Source organism: Cardiocondyla obscurior, linkage group LG22, assembly GCF_019399895.1.
Source record: "Cardiocondyla obscurior isolate alpha-2009 linkage group LG22, Cobs3.1, whole genome shotgun sequence".
Lineage (NCBI taxonomy): Eukaryota > Metazoa > Arthropoda > Insecta > Hymenoptera > Formicidae > Cardiocondyla > Cardiocondyla obscurior.
In genome coordinates this window covers 1,003,364-1,029,598 of record NC_091885.1, presented here as the reverse complement: position 1 = coordinate 1,029,598, position 26,235 = coordinate 1,003,364, and the positions used below count along the sequence as shown (strand labels likewise).

The window sequence follows — 26,235 nt, the reverse complement described above, 5'->3', positions numbered from 1 at the left end:
ATAAAAATGTAGCTTACATCAAGTTTTAAAAGACTTGAAAGAAAAAAGATTTTGCGAACTTTTATTACGAGAAAAGAAAAAAAAACCAGGGGGAAGGAGTTTATTTAAAAATATACGCCGCGATATAGTGAAAAATATAACGCAATGAGAAACAACAAGAGTGAAAAGAAAAAGGAAGTATTTGCCTGCGAAAATACTGTAGCCATTAGAAGGCAGCGGATCATACATATGATATGAGATGGGCTATGTCTTACAATTAGATTAGAGAAAGGAAAAATAGATATAAATATACCCCCACTATAACTTGCAATTATCGATTTAGTGTCTTAAATCTAATCTCTTTTTATTTTCTTATTTTCTGATTTTTACCTTTTCTTAATTTTTTTCTCTCTCTCTCTCTCTCTCTCTCTCTTTTTATCGCCGCCAGATTTTTGCCTGAATTTATACAGATACAGGACGGTGCATATAAATTGCCAACGAGATAAGATTCTACGATATATTTATGCAGTAGCACAAAGGCTGCGATTAAACGAGATACTTCTCCAGGTTCGAAAACCCATCGGGCTTACAACGTACCTAGTGTATGTACCGTGAGAGATGGAATCACGACTCGATTGGTATACAGGCGAGAACTCCAGACTGTGGTTAGGCGAACGACCTACATATTTGAAACACGAGAGACTTCGATTCTTCTCCTACGGTAACTTCCGGCGGCCACGCGATACGTATGTAAAACGCAAATGCTGCCGATTCTTCTCTTTCGAGCCGTGATGCTCGATATAAAGGTGCGTCCAGACTTGTAACGTATCGTATCGCCGTAATGTTACAAATGGTAACACGCTACCGTGTCGTGATCCTATTTGCGACACGACGATATATACAGGATATTCCAGACGGAATTTCACAAATCCCTTTTCTTACATGAATCAGCCGTGGCGACAACGGCGGCTATCCCGTTACTCGGGAATTAATTAAACGACGATGCTTCGCTTCGCGAGACTTTACCGGAGATATATAATTTTTACCGCTAATTGATTAATTCCGAGGAAACGGTATGTAATATTCTGCCTGAACCATCCTGTATACGCGGACCGTATTGTGTCCGCCAAGCGAAGGCGGATGTTGGCTCGATGTAAAAACGGGGGAAAAAGAGCGAGCAAAGAAGCAGATGAAAATTTTAACTTTATAAAACGTAACGTGTTATATAGAGCAGCGCGGGCTACAACTCTTGTTGATTGATCTATTACCAGCTTATTTTGTTTAATTAAAGTTAATTGTGCGTGCTAAAATTTTCGCGCAATTGATTAATAAATTTAAATAAATGTCAGTGCGGTTAATGTTTAGTATGGATTTCATTGATTATAATGCTACGCGTATAACTTGAACGCACGGGAGGCGACGGTGGCTCGAAATAAAGTTCACACACTGGCGAACATATGCCATCATAATAGTCACATTAATCGGTCATCGCCATTATCGAGTCGATTGAGTCATAAAGATTTCAATGGCCTTTCAAATTGTCGCGAGCAACTGGATCACGGGAAGAATGATAAAGTGCATTAATGGTATAGGGTGGTTTATAACGAATTAATGAACTTTCAATACGATAACATAATCGACGGAATCACTATCGAATAAATGTCATTGTAGTCTTGCATACGAAGTACGTATAACAGATTAGCTTAATAGATGAAAATTCAATCAAAACAAATTTGGCATGGTGAAAACAATATATCAAATTTTAGCATTTCGCAATATTGCACCAAGTGTTGAACGACGCGTCAAAAAAATGAGAGAGAGAGAGAGAGAGAGAGAAAAAATGCAATTGATTTTATTACCTGAGAATCTCGAGCGAAAAAGTAAAGAGAAAAATGTGTTAAATATATTATAACATGTCAATATAATAATACCGACACCACAATAATACCACAACTAATTTAAAAAAAAAAAAAAAAAAAATGTATGAATTCGCGTGTATATGTATTTATGTTTCTACAATTTTTTATTTAATCGGGACTCCACGCAAATTAACTCACGTAGTAAATTAATAAAACTAATATCCTTCTTCTCGAGATTCTACTGTCTTTCTTCCCTGATATTTAGCCCGCTGATATAAAAACCTTACTCATCAACGGAACTTACGAACAAAAATCGCAAAGTGTTTTACCAGCCGGAGTTACGAAATTTAATTTGCAACACCGTGTCGGACAACAGCAGGCGCCATACGTAGACATATACGTACGTTGACTTAATTAAAAACAATAATAGTTAATCTTCTTGATTTATTAATTGAGATATATTATTAAACGCAAAGGAACTAAATTCCGTTCTCTCCTTCTTCAAGTCTTGCATATTAAACGCGTTATATTGTTTGTGGTAAACGTGCGCAACACTGCCGTGATTGGACGTCGCGCACGTATTGAATATGATATACAACGTGACCTCGTATGCGCGCAAATTGAACTAATCCTTGATAATGAACCATTATGGCGCGCGGAAACATTGCTCGTAGCATCGCTCGGCTTCTCGCGATATCGTAGATGCAGTCGCTTGACCGCGCGATTAGTAACTTAACCGGGAATAGACGTGCATAATCCCTGAACATTTATCGTTTGTTGTGTTATGCATAGGATCGGTTTCATCGCGATACATATACAATCCGTAAGGATAATACGCGGGACATCCGGCAAATTGTAATGCAATCGACAACTCGTACATCATACGGGGTATTTATGTCGAATTAAGCGGCATGAAACATTATTTTCATATTTTAAAATCTTATCCTTCATCGAAAGCTACGCGAGCGGTAATAAATTTACTTAATGCATTTTATTTATATGCTTCGAGAAAAATTAATTTTTATATTAAAAATTATTACAATTCGTTACTTTTCCAGAAGGAGATGAAATTAAGTTATTATATAATTAAAATAACATCAGAAATTAAATCAAGGTATAATATATAAAATTAAAACGTTTATCGCATTGTTATTCCATGCTTTTGTTTACTCTCTCTTTCTCTCTCTTGTTTTTTTTTCTTTTTTTTTTTTTAACTCGCAACTGAATTTTGTCTTCGTCCCTTTGTTCGTCTCTCAATGCGAGAGAAAATCGAAATTACAATCCAATCTAAATGATTTTAATCTCCCAAATATTTTCGATTTCGTGGTTGTCGGCTCGCGGGAAAATCATTTTCGCGGATGGAAACACGTAAGCGTTATCGTTGCTAATTGAGTTTACTGCGCAACGACCTTTCGACTGTTTTTGGATCGCGATAACTCGGTGGCCTGTATAATTTAATAGGAATATAACTGGGATATATATTGTAAAATGAGATTGCTATTCTGAAATCGCACTTTATTATGCCTTGTAACTCGCGATCGAAGCTTTTTATTATTTTTTTTTTTTCACGTGTTATACACGTGTAGGAGAGGAGATAATGCAAAGTGCTGTTAATTAGGTCAAAAATCAAATTTTCTCTATAAATTAAATTATTATTCTCGATCCTTTTACAGGTAAATGATATTGATAGCCATATACTAATGTTATTGGTACTAATTATAGCTAACTGATAATAAACATTTTCACGATCTCGTGCGTTATCCATTTAATAAAGCTTAACCGATCAAAGCAGTAACCGATCTGATTATTAATGAAATATCAACTAACATTTCCAAGGAAGCAAAGTCATATTTTAGTCAAATCGCGAACGGTTACTAAACATTATTAAAACGATGCTTTTTACCGTTAATAAGCTGGTAATCGTATTTACGCAGTAATAGTAAATACGCAACGAACAAAGTGCGTAACTAATTAGCAATCTATCATTATTCCCTCATCTCGTCAATTATAATCATTTTAAGTTAACATTATAACGCACTTCATAGTCTCACAGTAATTGAATTTCCCAAGTACGCACATATTTGCATTTACAAAATCATCGGGATGTATGTACTATATGCCAGGTTTAGCCCGTTTGCCACGATTTTATACCATGTCTACATTTTATGTTTCATGAAAGCAACCGGTCTACGTGCAGGTATCAATGCCAGTACGCGCAGTACACTTCTTTTTATATATATATATATAAATAATTATGTAAAACGCGTTAGTTAAATTATCATTAAAATGTTATTTTCCCGTATTTCACTAAATATCAAAAAAAGGAATATTGTTCGATAAAAGACTGATATAAGTACGACATAAAGAATTTATAATTTGAATCGAGCAGCTCTTGTAACTCTTCCAGCTTGCCCGTGTAAATTTATATTACAAGCCTGAATACTCGAAATTTGCTTAAAATTGGCGAGCAAGTGTCATAGGTTGCGATTAGTCTGTTTTCGATGGCCATTTCGCGTTGTTCGGCTATACAACGAATACGCGCGGTCGATATAATCCCCGCGAATAGTTTTACGCGTAGGTGGACGCTCAGCGAGATTAACGATTACATTATGTTTTAACGATCTGGATCAATGCGAGATCGCCGAGTCGGGTAAAGCCGATCACCGCATCGCGCCGCGTGCACATCCGGCCGCGCCAGGCCGCACTCGCCAATCGATTTGTCAAACTAATTAGAGAGTCGCGCGCTTACGAGAGAGAATCGCAAACTTGCGATCACGCGAACCAAAGTGCACACGTACGTCGTCAATTTGACAAGTTATCAGTCTTGTATAGATGGAAACTCGCGCGTGCATTCAAGCGGTACTTGCTATGATTTAAGCTATCTTCCTTAATTGGGACTCTTTTTATTCGTTGGCATTTACATCTTTTTTTTTTTTTAATTTTATAAGAGATTTGCGACAAGTAATATAGAAACAATTAAAACTTTCAATTTTATTTAAAAAAAGATATCGATAAAAAAATGTACTAATAAACGAAAAAACGTTTGACGTAGATTGAAGTCCTCCATTAAAAATCTAATTATTTTTAATCTTTGTATTTTTTTTTTTATTATATACTTTTTTAATACTTCAATGATTAAAAAAGTGTTTTCAGTATCAGTAAGATTTACGAAAGTTCTTAAGAAAAATGATCGTCAATAATACTACTTTCAAAGCTTAGATGGGAATATTCCCAAGACCAAAATGGAGATAAATGATGTATGTAAAATACACGTGCATGCAGGCGCTATTCTCATTGTTCATTAGCCGTACCATCGGTTAAATTTATTATATATACCGTTATATAAATTTTCAACGTCCATCACGATAAATACAGCGGCAAAGAAGAATATCGCAAAATGTTTTGTATGATTGAAATTAAACATAAAATTTTCACAATAATACATACAAAAATTGTCTATATAAATAGTGCTGCAGATAAAATTAAAAAAAAAAAAATCGTTTTACTTTATAAATCTGTATTAAGAAATAATTAGATTTTTTAGAGGTACCCAAAAATTATTTACTAATTGCCATTTTTCCGACACTCAATTGCAACGTATTAATTAAATAGTTCATTTATGCATCTAGTGGTTGGAAAAGTAAACCTCGAGCCACTCTATATTTGCTTGCCAGAGATCGATAGAATATGAAGTGGGAACTATACACGTAATCATATTGGAATGCGATATGACGCAATTAACGTATGATTAAATGAATCAACGACGGTTGACTGTAAATTAAATTACGTGTACAAGTTATTTTCTGGCGGACAAAACGTAAACAGGTGTAATCGACAAAATGGTTAAAAATATACGAAAATAAAATTAACAGGAGCGCAAAATAAAATAAAAACCCGATGCAATAATAAGGTTCCGGTTTCTATTTTTAATTATATATTCTCCGCCGCGTCTTTCGATCAACAATAAAATTCTCTCTTGCCATTAAACATTGCTCCGCTGGATCGATTTCAACGTGAGCGGAATTACCGTCGGAATAGCTAGTCTAACGCATTGTAACGTACCACCCGGCCATTCTTCTTTTATTTCCTACTCGCAGTTTCGAGATCTTTAAAGGCGGAGAGTTACAATCCGCATTTTCTCGCGCTTTTAGGCCGATACCAGATCGGGGAAAATTCTGTAAAAACGGTCGGGAGAAAGGGCGACATGTGAGGTCGGGCGCCGACGACTGTTTCCCACGAATCGTGAACGGGAGAAGAGGGAAAGGGGGGAGGGAAAATAGCGAATTCGTAACTTTCCGAGCGAGGGGCAAGGGGAAACAATTTTGCAGGAAAGCCGCGGCCGATGGAAAGCGAGAACCGTCGAGAACCACCGGCGCGCACCCAGTTGGGGAATCCAATTTGGATTATCGAAAATTCATGGGGGTACCCGAGTATGCACGTGCGTCTACGTGTGGGTGTGTGTTCGCATACGCGCGACAGTGTCCGATGAAAGACAGGCGGTAAACGAGCGAGTTACAACGTTGTCTTTGTGACTGGGAGCACAGAGATTATTCAAAGAGCTTGTTTTGCGAAAAGACGATTCAATCTTTCTTTCATTTTCCCTTTTTACGAACCGACAAAATTAAAAGGAAAGAAACGAGAGCGAGAGAAAGAGAATAGATTGAGAGAATGTAACAAAGTGATAAACAAACGGAACGAAAAATTTGTATCGTAACGACTGTTATTTTGATCTTTTGTAAAAAAAAAAAAAAAAAAAATAAATAAAATAAAAAAGACCGGGAAATCTACAAAATATAAAGTAATTTAATTATAGAAATTGATAAAAATCCGATCTTTAGTAACGTAGGGCAATTTTTGAATGCATCAAAGAGACAAGATAACGAAACAAAGAAACTAGAAAATAACGAAATGTATCTTGGCAAATTCTTGTCTGAGCATACTGAAAATTTATCTAGTTCGCTCATGATGGAGAACGGCACTGGCGACTAGTTCCACCGTAGAGACACATGGATAATATAAAGCGTCGCGTCCGCAACTTCCGGCGACAGCGAAGTGTGGCTCTACATTCGCACTGTATCATTCTCGTTAATCTTCCCCCCATCTTTCTCGCGACTCTTTCCGTATCCTCTTATCTTCTCGCTCGCCTGTTTATTTAGCTGTTCTGCTTTCTTTCCGACATTATATTCCATCGCGGCTATTCGCGTTTTTCTCACAAGCTGTCACAGTAATTTTACGATCAAAATCCGAAAAAGAAAGGGGTTTGCAAGCAAAACGTGTAAACAAGAAGATTACAAGAAATAAGAAAAGTCTATTTAATAATATAAATTTCGTTGCGACGTTATAATGTTTTAAAAAGCTCTTGTGGAGAAATTAAGTCCGAAACTTGAGAGAAAAAAAAAAAGAAAGAAAGAAAAAAAGAATTCTATTATTTCAAAGGGATTAAATGCGTTATAATGAAGTACGTTCTTAACATAATAAAGCAGTCTGTTTCTTGTCTGTTAGTTTTAACAGACTCCGAGCGGAGACTCCGAACCGGGGTTCATCAATATTAGAGACTCGTTAAATTCAATCAGGAGAGAACAAATCCAACTACTCCGAAATTCCATTTCGAAAATCGATAAGGCAGCAAACTTGACTAGGCTCGCAACTATCTTTGCCACGAGAACGTGGATAATATCGGATAACGTACTAATAGCCCGCCCGCGCGCACGAGTCAACCTGCACACGCGAAACAGCCCTCATTAATCATCCGAACACCTAAGAACTGCAACGTGTAACCGGTGTAACTCCAACCAGCTACACCCCCTCAGCGACGTTAGCCTAACCGCACAGTCGAGATACCTATTTCGCGCGTGCCGGCCAGTCCTTCAACCCCTTCACCGCCGCTGGTCCATCTCGCTCTTCTCGACCTAAAAGTGGGTGAGGACTGGCAGCGTAGAAGCGAGTGCAAAACGCGATATATATCGCGGCATATATATCGCTCGCGCCCTCGAGCGCGTGTGTATATACATATATATATATATATATATATATATCACGCGGGATTTTCAGCCGCGAAATTTATAGCGCGTACCAACTCTGGGGGCTACGGGACACCCCCCGCGCAGGATTCGAGAGGGAGCCGGAGAAGCGGACGGCGAATGTAGCGGTAACCCGTATAGATCACGTATGGCTCTGTACGAAGCAAACTTTCTCGCGGAAACCGTGACCTGGCGACGCGGACGCGACCGGCGTAAGAGGAACTTCGTATTCCCTGTTGCAACACTTATCTCCCCGCGTAGTCGCATTTTCCAGACTCTCGAGTTCATCCCTTTCCTCCCTCTCGCCCGCGTTCTCTTTTCTCGCCGCGTTGCTCGGCGCACAATGCGAAATTTTTTCAATTTAGAAAGATAGAAATATTCCGCTTTATCGTACAAATATCCTACATTTTTTTATTTCAATTTAAGATAGGTATATATGACTTGTGCATTTTTGGCACAACTGGCCATGAGTAAAAAAAAAAAAAAAAAGGGAAAAAAAAAAGAAAACATAGAAAATTTTACATATTTAAAGAATATTTTCTTTTTATTTAACAAAAACGGAAATTTTTTTTCTAATAAAAATTTGCGCTAATGTATATTGATAAAAAATTTAATTTTTAAATTAATTTTGTCACCACAATATGCAGGACATTGAAAAAATTATTTCTAGTGCATTATGAGAATTAAACAGTTGAAGAAACACACGTTTTAATGGCATAGATAAATTTCAAGTAATCAAGAATGAAAAAAATTCGATCCGGTTCGTGATTTTAAATGGCAAAGCGATCGGTTACTTGTCAAAGGAAGGGTTGAGTTAAAGAGGAAAGTTCGATGTTCAAGGAAAGTGAAACACCTATCGATCTCAATACTCTCTTGGGTTTCTGCTTCGCTAACGTTCGCTGTTTCTTACAACGCTTCTCAAAGTCCATAACAAGTTTCAAGAAAATAACGCGGTAGTCTAAAGCAGGTACCTTAATTATCTATAACATTATGGAAGTACAATCTTTCCTGATCTCAAAAACCTATCTTTAAACATTATCGAATCCACTTTCTTATTTCGCTATTTACAGGGAGACGAGAAATACATTGAAAATACCTAGACACGGTCTACAAGTATCCGTAATCGCGTGGCATACCCTTCGTGCGACGCAATCCTAAATGAAAGGGTACCCCCCTTTGCTTAGATGGCCAAAATAATTCTCACATAAGAAAGCTATTTTGAGAATCGATTTCCCATTAGTAGGACGTTTTGTAGGAGTTCGGCATCGCGCTTATAATGCCTCCCCGGCCGCTTATATTGCCGAACATTTCGCGACTGTTTGCGACCACGCCGCTGATTATCCCCCCGAACTCTCTCGTTCTCGCTAGTGCAAAAGCCGGCCCCCGGAGTTGTTGCCGGAATAGTTATACTTCGACGCCATAATCTACTGCCAGACCACAAGGGTAATAAAACGTAATCCGTTTCCCGCGCATGGAAATTTATTGATACCAAACTACGTGCTCCAAGTATACATGGAAAGTTCGCCACCCCTTTCACCCCCTCGCCGAAGGGCGTTAATACTCGAATGGAGTACAATGATACACCGGCTTCTCGTTAAAGGGAGGTTAAACAATGAAATATGGGACGCGTTTTGCTTGCCCGCCCTTTCTGCATTTGCATATTGCCTCTTCTCTTTTTTTTCCCCCTCCCCCCTTTTTAAGAAAATTAAGTCCATCTCTTTGCAAACAATAGAGTCGGGAATTTACGCAAACAGTGAACATAATATTCTTGCTAATAGTACAACATCGATCGAAGGCGCTGTAATCGCGATGATTAATGTTTTGCAATTTGTATTGAAATTAAAAATTATTGTTTTCATAATCTGAAATTTCTTGCGCTGCGCATAGATACGTTAAAAAATGTGCGTATAAATAAAAAAAAAAATAAATATGAAATAAATTGCATGGTTTTAAATTTGATGTAAGAAATTTAAATGAAAATTCTAAGTGTGCGCTAATAAAAGTGCGTAAGTATAATGATTTACTACCACTTTACTATCTAAAACTTTTAACTGAAAGAAGTAATCATAAATTCTACGAGCGTTTCGTTAAAGTTTCGTTTTCTTTTTGTGATGTTTTTTTTATCGCCGACGCATAGGTGTTACAATGCCATGGAATCGTTTTCCAGACCACGTTTTCTGCAACTTTTCTTGTCCACTCTATTGCGACAGCTATGAAATACGACTAATACATCTCGATTTACCAAATTTTCGCAAGAATATTTTTTAGTTAACCTACAATACCGATAAAAAATTATGTTACCGTTACTTATTTCTCGCGACTTTAATTAAATTATTATTATTATTATTATTCATCGTATCGTAAAGCGTTACTTCTCCCAAGAGATTTTTGTATTTCACGAAAAGAATATGATAAAAATCTCGAATAATTTAAACGTAAACTTTTATTTATACCATTTTCAAGAGGAAATATTCAAAGTAATTTAATTGTATAGACCGTAAAAAAATTACAAGTGAAACAAAACATTATAATTAACTTACATCTGTCGCGAAGAAAGACGTAATGAGGAAAATTCATTTGTCTGTAAGTTATTTTCTCTATTTATTAGAAAAATGAGTAACAAAAACTAAAACTAATGTTGCTTTCCAACTCGTTACCATAAATTATAACGCCATTTAGTTAATGGAGTTGAATTGACTCTAGCGTGATAGTTACACAAATGTAACCATAGTAATAAAGAATTTGTAATTTTAGTAAAACATGTGTTTTCCACGCAGAATTAAAAATTCATATTTTCATGAAATTGTCCAGCATCGTGAAATTAAAGTTCCGTGCTACCTGCTATCATCATAAAATAGACGAAAAAAAAAAAAAAAAAAATCGCGCCAGTCAAAATATATCCAACGTGCTCCACCTTTTATTGAACGCCGTGAAAAACATGCATTCGCTCTCGGCACATCAACCGAGGAGACGATGTCGCGAGATACCAGACTATCGATACTACCAATCGGGTCCGCTTTGAAATTCCGACCCTCTTCTCTCTCGCTCTCGCCTCTCTTCATCACCCACCCACGGTGTTCTCCTCCCCGTTTTCGTTCGCGTAGTCATCGATACGAAATCATGGGTATTCCGATAAAGCATCAACCGGCGCGGTTCCACTTGCAACATTCCGCAAACACGTAGACGTGCGAAGAGACAGAAAACGCGTATCGCGTAATTCAACATTCGGTTTATTCGAGACCGAGAGAGGGGACGGTCTTTTTCTCCGTCTCGGAAAGGTAAATCGAAGTTCCCGAAGCGAGGCCTTAAGGGCCGCAAGCTGCGAATGTTGGCAATGGACCGAGAACGATGAATCGTATCTCCATCGTCGGCGTCGCCCGACGTCTTCAGTGCTATTCTCGTTTTTCCCTCCCATTCTCTTTCTCTATCCACGACCTCGCTTTACCTCCCCCCATCCCGCCTTTGCCGTTCCTCCCGCATCCCGAGATTCGTCGAAAGATTTGAGAGATAAAAAGATCGCCGCGTCATACCTATCGAAACGTTATTTCTGTATACGCTTCGTCCTTCGAGCACGCCGGAGAACGGGAGCTTATGCTTCCGAGAACGCGTACAAATTTCCGGGACGATGCCTGCACAAGATAGCTCCTGGGTTGACCGATTTCTACTTTCTGTATGTATCACCGTGAAAGATAGAGACGAGGGAAAACGGATTTCAAAGCTCTAATGCACCAGAATTCGTTAAAAAAAGAATGATAACAATCTATTTTAGATGTCTCTACGAAAAAAGAAGTTTCGATCTTCGCGTTACGTTATTTATTGCTCGAGAGTAGTAATAATTGTATACAAAATTGATAAATTGGAACTGAACTCGTTTCTGTTTCTAAATCTCAAAATGCTTGTACGTACGTATAAAATATGCAAAATATGTATTTTAAAATATATCATTTACATTTTATTTCTATCATTAAGAAGTAAATAAGATAAGTTTAATTTTGGTAACAGATCGTAACAAAATTTACAATTACATTACCCTGATTTGATCTATTATAATTATACAACTATTTATCTTGTAACATGGAAAAATGTGCCAACTCGTAATTTTATTATACTTTATGATACTAATGCGCAAACTTAAAATTGCAATATTCCTCCGCCTTTGTCCCTCTTTCTCCTTCTCTCCGTTTTTCCTCTCCTCGCTTTTTCACGGAAAAGATACACCTCTTAACCCACCCGTCTTGCCTACGATCGATGGTCAATGCTGCAGTTTGTCGAATCCTCGAGAAATACTAGCAATTTCGCGTAACGAAAAACAAATAGAGACTATCTATCGACCACGCGAGAAAGAAAACGAGCCTAGCAGAAAGACGTGTAATTCGAGAATTGTTAAGAGAAATAAATAGAAAGAAAAAAGAAGAGAAAACGAAATATTATCTATAATAACAAGTGGCCTAACAAATCCGCGTGGATTTCCATTTAAAAAGACTGAGCAAAAAGAACAAGCGAAAAAGAAAAAAAAGAAAAAAAAAAAACAAAGAGAAAAATATAGAGATAAAGAGATATGAATTTTTATATCCTATTTTTTTTTTTTTTCTATAACACGCCCATAATATGCATTGTTATTAAAACGACCATGAAACGCGGAAAAAGTTTAAGTGCAGGATAATCGGGATTGACGTTGCGTGAAGTAAAGGGTGAAGGGCCTTCGGAGTGCCTCTGAAGATCGGTTACGTCATTGACCGGAAAGGAATATCTCGTAGCGCAAGGAGAGGAACATTCGTGTGCAAATGGGGAAGAAAAGCCGGCGTGAGCCGTGCGTTTTTAAGCTCCTCCTTAACTCCCTGCGCGAGACGTATTCGTCTCCCGTGTGAATACTTGGAACGCGGATTCGGGCTTTGTGCCTCGTGGGGATCGCCAAAGTGGAAATCTCTTTGATACGACGGACCCGTACCATCTACCGCGCTGTCGCAAGACTCTCGCGACAAAGGACACACGAGCTTGTCCCGTTGAGAGGACAGCGAGTGACACATTTTGAAAAATTAGATTTGCAAGAAGTGCTAGAAAGAACTTATTCACTGCCTACTTAACGGATACTTCGGAACAACACTTTAGTTGTTTTCGAATAACGTGATAACGTAAATCTCCTACGTTGAGTCACCTATCTTAAATGTCCTATCTTTAAACTCGTATTTTCAATCTCCTGCCATCAAAAAGTCGTGTAATATAAAAACGCATTTATTGTAAAGGGTTGTAAGGGGTTTTCCGCGATACCGATCGATTATCTCCGATAATATTTTCGGACCGCCACGGTAATTATACGTGATAATTAGTTTTAAGTGTTATACGTATTACGCAAAAATTTCACATTAATTTTATTTTATGTAATTTTGTATATTTAATTATTTTATACATCAATATTATTTTTGTTTAATTGTACGATGTTTACGTACAATTCCCCGCAACGCTGATATAAAAAAATAAGTATTAAGCACTCACCGATTCGATGCGCAGCGGTGGAGTTTTTAGCAACGTAGAAAGGATGATACTGTAACATACAAATAAAACATAAATTATAGTGACGTTCAGATAATATCAATTATTAAAAAAAAAAAAAAAAAGAAAAAAAAATTGCACGCGGCTTTAACTAATTTTTCAATTAAACAATTAAAAAGTTATTTATTATTTAAACAAATTTTTCTAGTAAGCCAAATTTATTTCAAATATAAAATTTCCTTCTTCATTAAATGCTACAGTTCTCATCGAAATGATTAAAGTATTCGAATAAATTGCAAAAAGCTGTTAATTTTAAGCGAATAAAAAAATGATCCTTACCGAAATGTTGCTCCACCGAAGCATGAAGTCCATCCCGGACCTCCTCCTCCTCTCAGATGGGACGTGTCGCCTTCCTTCCACGCCCCAGTAACTCGCGAAAGCCGCGACCGTGCATCTATAATCGCGAAAAATAATTACACACACATCTATCGCGCGATACTGTATTCGGCATTCGCGTTTGCAAAAATCGAATAATTAAATTCTATCGCCCGTCTACATTTTTAGACACTCCCGATACGACCGATGATTTGGCTGCAGTTCGTAATCAGTAATATCGGTAACGGCGACACTTGTCTTACAGATGTTATCTGGCGTAGAACATTGTTCTACTTAGAAAAAAAAATAAAAAAAAGCTCTGAGAAAATAAAATGTTACATTATACAAGAATAATAAAAATCGCAAAGTGTTTAAAAACGCGAATATATTTTCTTTTATTAATTCCATTTTATAGCTGTGTATTATACGGAGGGGACAGGGATAATATTATATTAGTTTATTATAATTCAGTCGCGATAATAATTGTATTTTACAGGGAGTAATCCCTCCCAAAGATTTTTATATACATATATAAAAGCATGCTTCTTGCCTGTACCTCATGCGCAGCAGCAGAAATCCTGTAACATACAAAAAAGAAAAATAAATTCTAGACATGTTAAAAATGTTAAAAAAAAATTTTCTACGCGTCTCTAATTTATTTTTCAATTAAATAATTAAAAAAAAAATTATTTATTATCTAAACGGCAAAATTAACAATTATGTATAAAGAAAAAAAAATTAATTTTTACCTTGGGGTCGTTCCGCTGAGGCAGGATGCCTTTCCGAGGCCTCCTCCTCCTCTCAGGATGTTGCCATTGAATGTCGAGCCTCCTCGCACGCAATAGAACCACCTGCTCCTCTGGATCTGAAACAGAAAACATTTAAGTTGGTTAATAGCAGCCCAACAATATAAATAATATAAAGATACAATTATTTTACGACGCGCTTAAAAACCTACATGCGACGCAAACAACGTAACCAAGCATAGTCCTATCGTCGAAGGTCGCACGACCGCTGTAGGTTAACATAGAGTCACTGCGTAGAGTCGGTCAACTAGCACGTGGCGGTCGCGAGAACATTCCATGCATGAATCATCCGATACGCCGTTCGCGTTGTCCTATCGTCGAAGGTCGCGCGACCGCTGTAGGTTAACATAGAGTCACTGCGTAGAGTCGGTCGACTAGCACGTGATGGTCGCGAGAACATCGTACGGCTTGATCACGTGATCGGGTGCGCCTCTTCCCACCCGCCCCCACTCCGCGACCCGTCCACTACAGACCGGAGATAATATATACAGGGTGTCCCAGACATAACGAAGGATACTGGGAGGATAGATAGAATTGATTGAGACAAGTAGAAAAGTCTTGTACCATTTTGCAAAATTCTCAACCGTTATTGAGAAAAAAATTAAAATGTATAAATTGTATAGGCGTAAGAGCGACAAGGATGCTGCGCGTGAGTGAGCGCGACAGGCGAATCGCTAGAAATGGCGCCGTCGCCTGTCGCGCTCACTCACGCGCAGCATCCTTGTCGCTCTTACGCCTATACAATTTATACATTTTAATTTTTTTCTCAATAACGGTTGAGAATTTTGCAAAATGGTACAAGACTTTTCTACTTGTCTCAATCAATTCTATCTATCCTCCCAGTATCCTTCGTTATGTCTGGGACACCCTGTATTTAAAGAACGGGATATACTTACATTGCAAAAAAAAGGAGAGTAGTCTTGGGTGCTCTCTACGTCGAGAGAATGGACAGGAGAAGGTATTCTCAACCAGGATTGTATCACTCTTCACGAAATATGCGTAAGCTAGCGATCCGAGCGAGACGTATTTCTTACCATGTTACCTACTCGGCAGTCCGCAGGGGAAAGGACTAGAAGACGGCCTCGGTCCCGCACGTCGCGTCGCTACGCATGTGCGCCGACGCCCTCCCCCTCGCGTCTCCCCTCACGGCACCCTATGGGTACGATGGATACGGCCCGAAAAAGCGAATATAATTTACGCATATAAATCGGAGGCACGTATGCTTACGTTACAGGAAGGAAAAGCGATCTTGGGTGTTCTCCATGTATAGAACATGGATAGAAAAAAGTGATTATTCTGTGTCAACAATTATCGCCTGCCATCCGATTATTTCTCTCGATTAAAGACTCATTGTCAGAGTCGTATTGAATGATATTTTATTATCAAAGTGAATATCTCGCGATTTATTAATTTGACGCGTTTGATATTATTATATTATATTATATTATAAATATTAAATTACTTAAATTAATCGTTCAAAAGTTTAGATCTTGAATTACGCAAACTGTTTTTTATATATATACATATATATTTTTTTTTCTTTTAAATATTATTTTGTTTTTCTATTATATTATATTATATTATTCCGTAAGTACAGAGTTTATATGTGATTATAATTTTAAAATTTTATTATGAAAAGTTTTCTTTAATGTGGAAAAAAAAAAAGATTAAATGACGCTCACAAAGCACGCGCTTTTGACGTAATATTTAATAATTCTAGTTTCATAAAAATAATAAGTGCAAAATTTATACGTGGTATCTAAAGATTCTTCTATTTGGTAATTTAATATTTGCATAATTTATGGTTATGTACGAATCAAAATAGCTATTCGATTGTAATACTTTTTCTCCATTTACAAATTTCATTGCTTTTACCGACGTTGTCTCTAGAGAAAGGTGTCTAGAAAGAAGAAACGTTCGCAGCTCGGTATACGGAAAATCCGCGTAAATATTTGAATATCGTCCATCTCGCCGTGCCGACCCGAACGGCTCCTTGCTTTGTGTCGGATGAGAAAACAATGGTATCCCCTTCGTCGAGTCTTAAAATCGTAATGCGTTCGCATCACCCCTTCTTTCACTCGTAACTGGATAGCGAAAAACTATTTCCAGTAAAAGTAAAGCCATGCAAATGTCACCTACCAATCTTCCAAAGCGTATACTAGATCATTTAAAGAAATGCACGTACGTATATCTATGTTCGGTAATAAGCCTTGCTAATTATTAATATTATACTTCCGACACAGAGAACTTGAGGTTCATACGCAAATCGTATTCCGTCGCATCTCGTTAGGAGAGCATTCCTACCGGTACTACTACTGGTCAGCAGGATCGCTGGGATTTATCGCTTGCAAAATCACGCTGGGGGAAAATAGCGCAATCACGCAACGAAGTAAACGAAACAGTTAGACGGTAGTAAAACGTAAAGCGCGATGCGGCGGTAGCCGCGTTGAAAATACCATGCGCGGAGAAACCGTCGAGTGCCCTGGCAGATTGCCATTGTCGCCGGCACAATTCAATCGCGAAGTTAGCTCGCTCCCTGTAGAAATCACATAATGTGCGGTTACCCAGTCCACCCACTGCCACCCCCACCCGAGACCCGCACCTCCGTAACTCGCGTTCGTTCTACCTGCCTTGCTTTCTCTCTCTGCGCACCTGTGGTAGGTGCCACGGGAGCCAACAAATCAAAAACACCCCCAAAGAGCCACCCCGAGGAAGTCCTCGTGCACGACGTCTACTCAGAACTCGCGGCACTCGCGAGAGCGAGCGAATTAAAACGCATCGCGCCGCGGGGCGCCAGTTAGATTCGCGTTGTTAGCGTTTCGGGGATAACGAAGCTGCTGACGGATCCGAGAATTCGGCGTTGATTAAATTCGTGACGAGTGAGATCGACCGAACGATTGTTAACTTTCCCTAACCAGTTAACTATCCCGAGTTAACTATTATATATTTATACATCCGCGGCAAATTTCATATTCAAAACGTTATTATTGACATGCATCTCTCAAGTGGCACAGTTTCCGAAAGTGTACATCGGGCCGTGCTCTATCTTTGCATTCCGAGAGTAAAAAACTAAATTTATAAATAATCGTTAACGTTTCTGTTAAATATATGTAGATCTCACGCGTGTAAAAATAATATTTGTCCGCATTGGACGTATAAAAATAAAATTAAAAAAAAGAAGAAAAAAAAACAGAAAGGAACAATCGCTCCGCGTAAAACGATATTAAAAATTTACTTGCTTGGTAAAGAGCGTTTTAATCGCACGCTATTATTGAACGAGATCGTAACGCTTTACTTTTGAAGCATTCGTCGCGTATTGCACTGAAATGTTGTACTTGTCAGAAAGGAATATTTTAGAATACTTCTCTCTTAATTATTCACTGCCGCTCTTGGTTGTTATTAGATTGGAGCGAGTTACCAAGTACGCAGCCGTGCTTCCTGCCTTTGAGGTTCTTACGGAATTTTCACCAACTTTAAAACAAATTAATTACTGTAATAATCACTACTGAGCAGCAGCTTATTAACTGTCTGTAAAACGTAAGGCTAGGATTCTAAAATATATTTATTTATAATAAAGTTTTTTTTTTTTTTTTTTTGTTTCTTTTTCAATCAATCGAAATTTCATTATCGCTTTAGCATTTCACGCATAATTTCATAATATGTATATAGGTACTATTGTTAATTATAATAATCTAGTATAACTAAATTCGTATGTTTGCGTATAATATACCGTGTATTGCAACGTGTTTCTGGAAGTTTGCGGAATGACTGTTTAATATGCATAAAATTATTAAATGTGATATGTCCATGATTGAACATACAAATGCGCGCGCGTAAGCTAAGTACAGCGAGGAAGATGATTAAATCGCAATCATTGGCTGCGATAGTAACAAATAATTATGGCTAATTGTTTAATTATGTTCTACCCGTGTAAACCACATGTATAATTAATCATCAATGTAAATATTGTTGCCGCATTAATGATCACTAAATAATTGATTTGATCGATACGGTCATCGTGTCACCGTTCTTCTTTATTTATGTGTTATCGTTCATTAATTTCTACTCTTTGATAACTAATTAAATTTAAACTAATTTAACAGACGAATGTTAATTTCCACGGTGAAAATTGTACACTTTCCGACCCCCGAGGTCCGGCGTAATGTTCAATTATAAAATGCTGTAAGACTCGATTTTAAATTATTTCACACGCGAATCGAGCGGAGGGGAGTCTACGTCTCTTTGACTTTTGTATATAATACACATCCGTGCGTCAAAAGAAGGTAATATATTGCGCTATAACACGGTTAACTTTGTAAATGCTTACGCGAGAGTGTAATATCGGCTCGCAATTATGTCAACGGAGCCGTAGACGAGATCAGTCGCACGCAAACGTGCACGCAACGAGCAGTCTTGACACTTAATCGGCGTATTAAGTCAGCGACGACGCAAAGAGTTATAGAAGCAAGAGCACGTCAAAGACGTATCTTGATCTTATCAATATCAGGAGCAACGCTTCATGTCTCGTCGTCAATGAATAAAGGAAAAAGCTAAGACGAAATAAAACGATTTTGCCTGACATCATCGCGATATACGTCGACCTAAGACACGTGTTTGACATTTCGGTCAAAGCTGCTGCTGCTACTACTACTACTACAATCTCCCGCGTTCTCAATAAATAATTAATAACTAATAATCAGAACTAGCCAATCGACATGATAAAGAGATACAACTATGGACTTGATTCATTTCTATCGATAACCGACGTTTGTAATAAAATTTAATAAGAGATCCGATAATCGTTTCGTTAAGTTTCTTACGAAATTAAATTAATTTTCAAATATTCCATTTGACATAAAATAAAATTACTGATTTAATAATTTATGATCTAATATTTTCACAAAATGTTTAAATATAATAGCTTTTACTATTTCAAGATGACTCTCGCGATATATGTGTCACTCACGCTGACATTGAAAAGGATTTACAACAGCATCCAATTAGAGTAGCAAAATGTAGACGAAAAGAGAAAGATAGCGAAATCGAGAAAGAGGGGGAGCGAGCGCGAGAAAGAGAGAGATAGAGAGAAAGAGAGGAGGGAATGGAAGAGAGTGAAACACGAGCGGGTTGATTCGTGGCTCGGAGTGGTGAGTCGAAGTAGGTACTGTTTGACTGAAGCAGGTGTTTAATTTAGCAGTACTTCGTAACACATACGTCCGTGGTATGTTGTAAACGTAAAGGCAGACGGCGGAAAGTCACGATGCAGTACGACGAGAGAGAGAGAGAGAGATGCTAAAAAACTAAACCCCCGTTTCGTTCGCGAGAGAGTGCAAAGGTGGTGTGCTTCGGATTAAAGAAAGTAAGAAAACATCTCCGTCTTTCTCTCTCCTTATCTTCTTCTTCTTCTAGATACCTTTATCTACCTTTCCCTCTTCCTCTCTCTCTCTCTCTCTCTCTCCCTCTCTTATTCTCTCGCTATCTCTCTCTCTTCGTTGTCTCACCCAAGTGAGAAAGAGACGCAGGGCAAGGTGAAGGAGTTGAGCGGAGTGGGCTCTTGGCTTTAGCGTGCGCGGCCTGCCTACTCATGGTAATTAAATGCCAGGCAATTTACAGAGCATGCATTTACCGAAGGCAGGGCCACGGCACCGCACGCGGCTTTCTGTTTATACCTGCAAGCTCGTCACCGTTACGTGTATACAATGCCTGCCGAGATACATACGACTTAGGCGCGCGGAGCAACTCATCCATCTATCCTTTCTACCCTAGGTTTCTTCGTAGGCGGTCTAGTCGATTCAAACCCATTCAAGATAATTAAGTGCATTTATGCCGTTTGATCATCCGTTTTCACTCGCTCCTCTTTGCAAACAAAAGAGTAAGTGTAGGCAAGCATTTATTCAACTGTGAAAACAACGGATATATATTTCGGTGAACCTGACAGATTTTCTTGTTTCAGTCCCTTGTCTTTTATTCTTTTTTCCCTTTTTTTTCTCCCCCCTCCCCTAGAAATTGATTCCACAAAACTGACGAGTATTCACATATGAATATGTACGCCACGCAAAATAAATCTCTACGAATGATTTTAATACGACTGACTGGAACAGAGATTTCACAAAAATACACAAGTGTGTTATTAAAAATGAAGTATATATATGTGTAACACATTCGATATATTCTATGAATAGGATCTGTGTAAAATACAGATGTAATAGAGTATTACGTATATCGGAATATGCGACGTATCGTAGATGTTACAGCAATTCTATTAAATGTAAAAAGCATTTGGGATATTGACAAATCCGAAAAATCGAGATATTTCAACAGCAATTTGAGCGACAATTCGTTTCATTTATATAACAAAAAATTATTCAATAAATACATGATCGTAAAAAGAAGAATTTTCACGAAATCCGATTAAGTAAACTCCACTTTTTAACATCTAAATTCGCGAGGTAAAACTGTTGCAATTAATTATAAACAAAATTGTACTGAATTAATATACGTATATATATATATATATATATATATATTGCTTTTTCGCTCTGTGAACAGCTCTTTCGTCAATAAAAATAGCATTATAATTAATTTTTTACTATCTTTGTTTAAACTGGTTATAAACAAGATTATTGTCACAATTTCTCAATTAAATTATTATTAAATCGTCAATAAATATGTAGAGAAGCCCAGATAAATTATTATTAAGTTAATTATTTATAAAAACCCTTTTCACGGCACTATCGTCAAATAAATTATGTAACGAGATCGCTAGCAATCAGAAACTAATCTTGAACGGCAAATAATTAATTGAAAATATAACCCGATGGTTTAAATATAAACAGTAATTTTAATATATACCCTTTCGCCTTTAGTCCTTCAGAAATCTCTCTTCCGTTAGCAAATGTCAAGCGTCTATCGATGTGGGAGTTTAAGGATGTTGCCGAAAAAAAAGTCACGATAAAGAATTGAAAAGGTGATATAGATAGAATTCTCCACGATGCATCGAAAGATCAATGAGTGGTTCGTGTTATTCGCGTACAGTGTCAGATATTATTAATGCAAAAAAATATATTCGGTGATGCATTTCCCGATAAGTTTAATATACACGATTATTCGATAAGCATATAATATTCCTGAAACTAAATCTTTTGTGTAAAACGCTGCAGCTAAAAGGGTAGTAAAGAGATAATCGTGGACGTTCTCGTGAAATAGCTAATCCTGCGTAAGGCTGAAATCCTCTCTATCCCGAAGGACCGAATTTCAGATTCGAGGACCGCGCCGTGCGAATGTCTCGTCGCCGGGACACCCTTTTGGCGTCCCTCACGACTTTCGTCTCGATTGACACGGAGTGGCAAAAAGTCCTCGGAGGGTACGTCACGCGTGTGATAAAACCCCGGAACGCGATAAGGAAAGTTATGGCCGTTAACCGATCAAGCGCGGAATCGGTGGAAGCCGCGACTATTCCTCTTCGTTCCAAAGCCGTTTAATTCCTCTCTCGCTCTCCTTCGGCACCGGCCTGTCAAACGGCAGAAAAGTATTGGGTTAACGCGCCTGGCTCTCGACACGCCGTGATTCGCCGTCGCTAATTTATTGAACGCCACGCAATAAAGCGACGTATCGGAGAAAGACGAAAAACTGATCGGTGGAGAGATTTACCTGCGTTTCGATTTGCCCGACTATTTATACCGTTCCCTTGTATAAAATTTCGTTACATCGTTATTACGTTATAATTATTATTCACACTTAATCTAAATACTAACAGAAATAATTTAATGCAACGCGGGGGGGAAGAAAAAAAAAAAAAAAAAAAGGGAATATGCAAATTATTATTCTATTAAATATTTATAATTAGAAATTAGGTTAATCAATTTACCATCAGATCCTGCTTTATAATTATAATGTAATTACAATATAATTATTGTTATTATTATATTAGAAACACATTACCAATTATTGATTTTGTAATCTGTAATAATATTAATCATAAAATTTTCAAGCTGATGTGAGCGCAATGTGCAAGAGCCAAATGAGCTTGCACTATGACCTTGCGATCGATGCGCAAATCTCTAGATACTATATCCCGCGGGAACCGACGTCTCGACGTCTCGTTAAAGTTCTTGCGCTCTGACCAATTTCTACTGAAACCTGCCGAGATAATGCTCATTTGCGTAGTATGACGAATCAATTTCCAATCTGATCTTGTCGATTTAGCTCTTACACGGAATTACGTGAAATTACTTGAGAGGGAAATTATTTACGTGCAAAGATGGAATAAAGTCGTAAATAATAATAACATTTCGTACATAAGACTAAACGTCTGCCCGCCCTCTTTCGTTGTTGGAATATCTTAATTATTACTGCCTAGCTGTTTCCGTTTCATCTCAACTATTCCTCATCTTAAATTTCATTAGATATTTTGAATTATAAAAAAAGATCGCGTTCAACGATAGCGCGTCTCATCGAATAATTAATAAAAGCAATTCGGAAATAAAATAAATAAATAAATTATGCAGCATCGGCTTCTGTATAAAATAGTCTTTTTCGAATGCAAAAATTATGACCTCTTAAAATTTTAATTAAATAATATACGTAAATATTTTAAAAATAGTATCAAAAATAGTATTATATTCGTAATATCTTGAGATATTTTCCTCGCTAAAGTTTCCACACCCTTAAGAAGATGATTGACTTTTCAATTTATATAATTACGTAAATTAAATCCGTATAAAATCTCGCGCTCAACAATATTATTCTCGACATTTTTCTTCCTTTATTTTTAAACGCGTGCATTCTTGGGTTTATGTCGCAAGACATTCGCCCACTTTGTACACCCCGCTATGCATACACATCCGCCCAATTTTACGCCATTCCGGTGCTCCGTCCTTAAGACGTCGCGTAGACCAAATTTACTTGCATCAACGTATATACGGGGTGTCTGCGAACCTCCTAGACTCTGCCTAGTTATGCCACGGCGCGAGCTACATCATCAATAGCGAGTCGTGTAAATTCGCCTTTGCGGATCACACGACTCACCCGCGTTTGTGCACGTACCGCCGTGAGGGTGACAGCGTGTCGCTCGGTTGCAGAGACTAAACCGCGTTATATAGGCGAGCGGCGCATTGTGTAAATATGCATGCGGCTAAGCCGAAGAGTCGACTCGACTCCGCGAAATCGAGCGCGCTTGAGACCGACGACGATGCGACATCAATGGGCGTCGAACCAAGACTCGTCGTTATCATCGCGACTCGACGTCATTACTGCGGACCGTCGAAGCGGATCCTCCACCCACCCAAGTCGTAACGCGTGCAACAATACCGAGAGAGCCGTCGTCGTCTTTAGAGACACACGTGTCACCACATAAGCCCGGGCTCTCGTTTACGTTACAAAACACGGGCCATCGACTTGGACATAAAAATTTCCATAACGACCATTAAGCTGTTCGGCAGTCAAGCTTCGTATCGTTGATATAAATACGAAGAGTTGTAATTTTATATGATTAAAAAGTGAAAGTGAGTAATGAAGAAACGTTCATATGGCTACGAGATAAACTCTCGAATACGCGATCTTTAATTTTTAACGGCTCACGCGAATCGAAAGAAATAAAATTGTCCGCAAAGAGGCAATTTGCCGCAATTGCGTAAATTACAATCTAATTTTTAAAGATCGTTTGTATGAAAAATGGTACGGAACATACAAAAATACATTTCAGTTTCTAACTCATGGGTTTAACTGCATTATTCTCTTCCCGCGCACGACAGTTTGTGTTTTCGTCGAATTTACGTGCATTGTGGCTTTATTAGCTTCTCCCCTGTTTCTCCGTCCAAAACCTGACGAACACCTCCGACCGAATGAAACGTATATCCCTGCATGCTTTAAAAAAAAGTTCGCGTCAAGCCACGGGGCTGTTATCCCCGTCTTTTTTTCCGTATTGTAACAGACACTCGGTATAATTCAATAGCGTACGACTCTATCTGCTTTTCTGTAGACAGAGGCGTTCGAGGGTTCCGAGTCGGCGAGTTGCGACGGTTTTCATCCAGGCGGATAGGAAGCGTCCGACGAAAACGGCGCGAATTTCATACTCGAATTTTCTCTGATTAAAAATTCGAAGCGGGCGAAGGAAAACGCACGACGCGCCCGTACATACAAAACGCGTTTGTATCTGTGCTCGCGTAAATCCCCCTTCTTCCTTCCGCAGCTCGTGCGAACTTTTTTTCTGAAACGCCGAGCAACAATGGCTCGTCCGCGTCTATCGGGATGCCGGGCCGCAATGCGCGAAATAGAAAAAAAAAAAAAAAAAACAAACAAAAAAAAGACGCAGCCCAAAGCTTGACGTATGTCGATGACACGAGGAGAAAAAAAAACAGCTCTGACTCGACGAAATGTTTTATCAATGATCAACGTGAGCGCACTGTACAAGACTCACTATCGTAAAATTCGTTACTCTTCTCCATTACATCGCGCGTCTGTGTACGGTAACCCGAAAAAGAGAAAACTGTAAATTCTGAATATGGAGCGATTGCAGATACGTAGGACGACACATTCAGATCGCAATATTGTTTATTCCGTAGCACTTTTCATTATTAAAAAAAAAAAAAAAAAAAAAAAAAATATGGAAAAAACAACGCGATTGTAAGTTTCGAAATGAAACAAAGCAAGAGTACCGGCATTGGAAATTTAATATATTAACGCGCTCAATTATTTCTGCTGTAACCATAAAATAATCGCGCTAAGACTTGCGTTTCGTTCTCCCTCCTCAACCTTCCGCCTATTCTACCCCCCTTCGCGCTCTCCTTGGTAAATCCCGCGAGGCGTCGAGGAAACTAATCTTACAACGCTTCTATTATTACCGCGAAATTCTTCGCGACGGCGAGCGTACCCCTGGCTTACCTCGAGGTACGACCTTTGTTAGCGCCCTCCGCGTCATACTTCATCCCTCTCCTCCCCTACTGAAGCCTGATGAGCGCAACGTTAAATCGAGAGGCCGCCGCAGCCAGCAAACGGCAACAGCTATCGCGTAAATCAAAACCGGTGGCCCCGCGCAGCCACCCGAGCTCGTCCGAGACGCCGTGAAATGCAATTAAAACCCTTCCCTCCTTAGCAACTTCTATTTGGCGTTTTTCATTTAGCGCGTTACGGCGCGATTGTTGGAGTGCGAGAGCTACAGTGCGTTTCTCGCCACACTCTTTCTACTGTCATTAATAAAACAAAAAAAAAAAAAAAAAAAAAAATAAGGGGGAAAAAATGGAAAAAAAAAAGCAAAGCAAAAGGAGTAAAATAATGAAAGTCTCCGCGTTCCGCCTCATCACGCGCGCAATAAAAATCAGAAAGGAAACAAATCAATAAATGGACAGACTTACTTATGCGTTCAGTGAGAGTGTCCAGCGTTCAAAAAATTAACGTATTCGCGAGGGAAAAATTTACTCTCGTTCAAGTTTATAAATAAATTAACGTGATGTATTAAAATTTGTCGCGATGCCGATTGGCGTTTCAACGAGACTCGTATTGATTTTTTAGACCACAAAGAGTCATTCGGAGACCACTTTCGATCTACGAGATGCAGTGTCAATGGAAGGAAGTTTTAGAACTAATTCCGAGAGCGCGAGACGCGCGGGAGCGTTCGGGAAAAAGATAAAAGAGCCGCGCAAGAGAAAGAGAAGAAAACGGAAGCGGTACGGGCACGAACGACGGGAGCGACCGGCGTTTAAGGGCGAA

The 26,235-nt window shown here is 38.4% G+C and overlaps 1 protein-coding gene across 1 annotated transcript in view; it reads right to left on the bottom strand.

Moving 5' to 3' along the window:
- Positions 1–26,235, bottom strand: part of LOC139111096 (uncharacterized) — a 173,924-nt gene that overhangs the window by 140,854 nt on the left and 6,835 nt on the right. The window contains exons 2-5 of the mRNA XM_070671182.1: positions 14,473–14,588; positions 14,280–14,301; positions 13,688–13,802; positions 13,352–13,400 (exon numbers count right to left, since the gene is read on the bottom strand). The gene's annotated coding sequence lies outside the window, so the exon portion shown is untranslated. The remainder of the gene's footprint in view (positions 1–13,351; positions 13,401–13,687; positions 13,803–14,279; positions 14,302–14,472; positions 14,589–26,235) is intronic.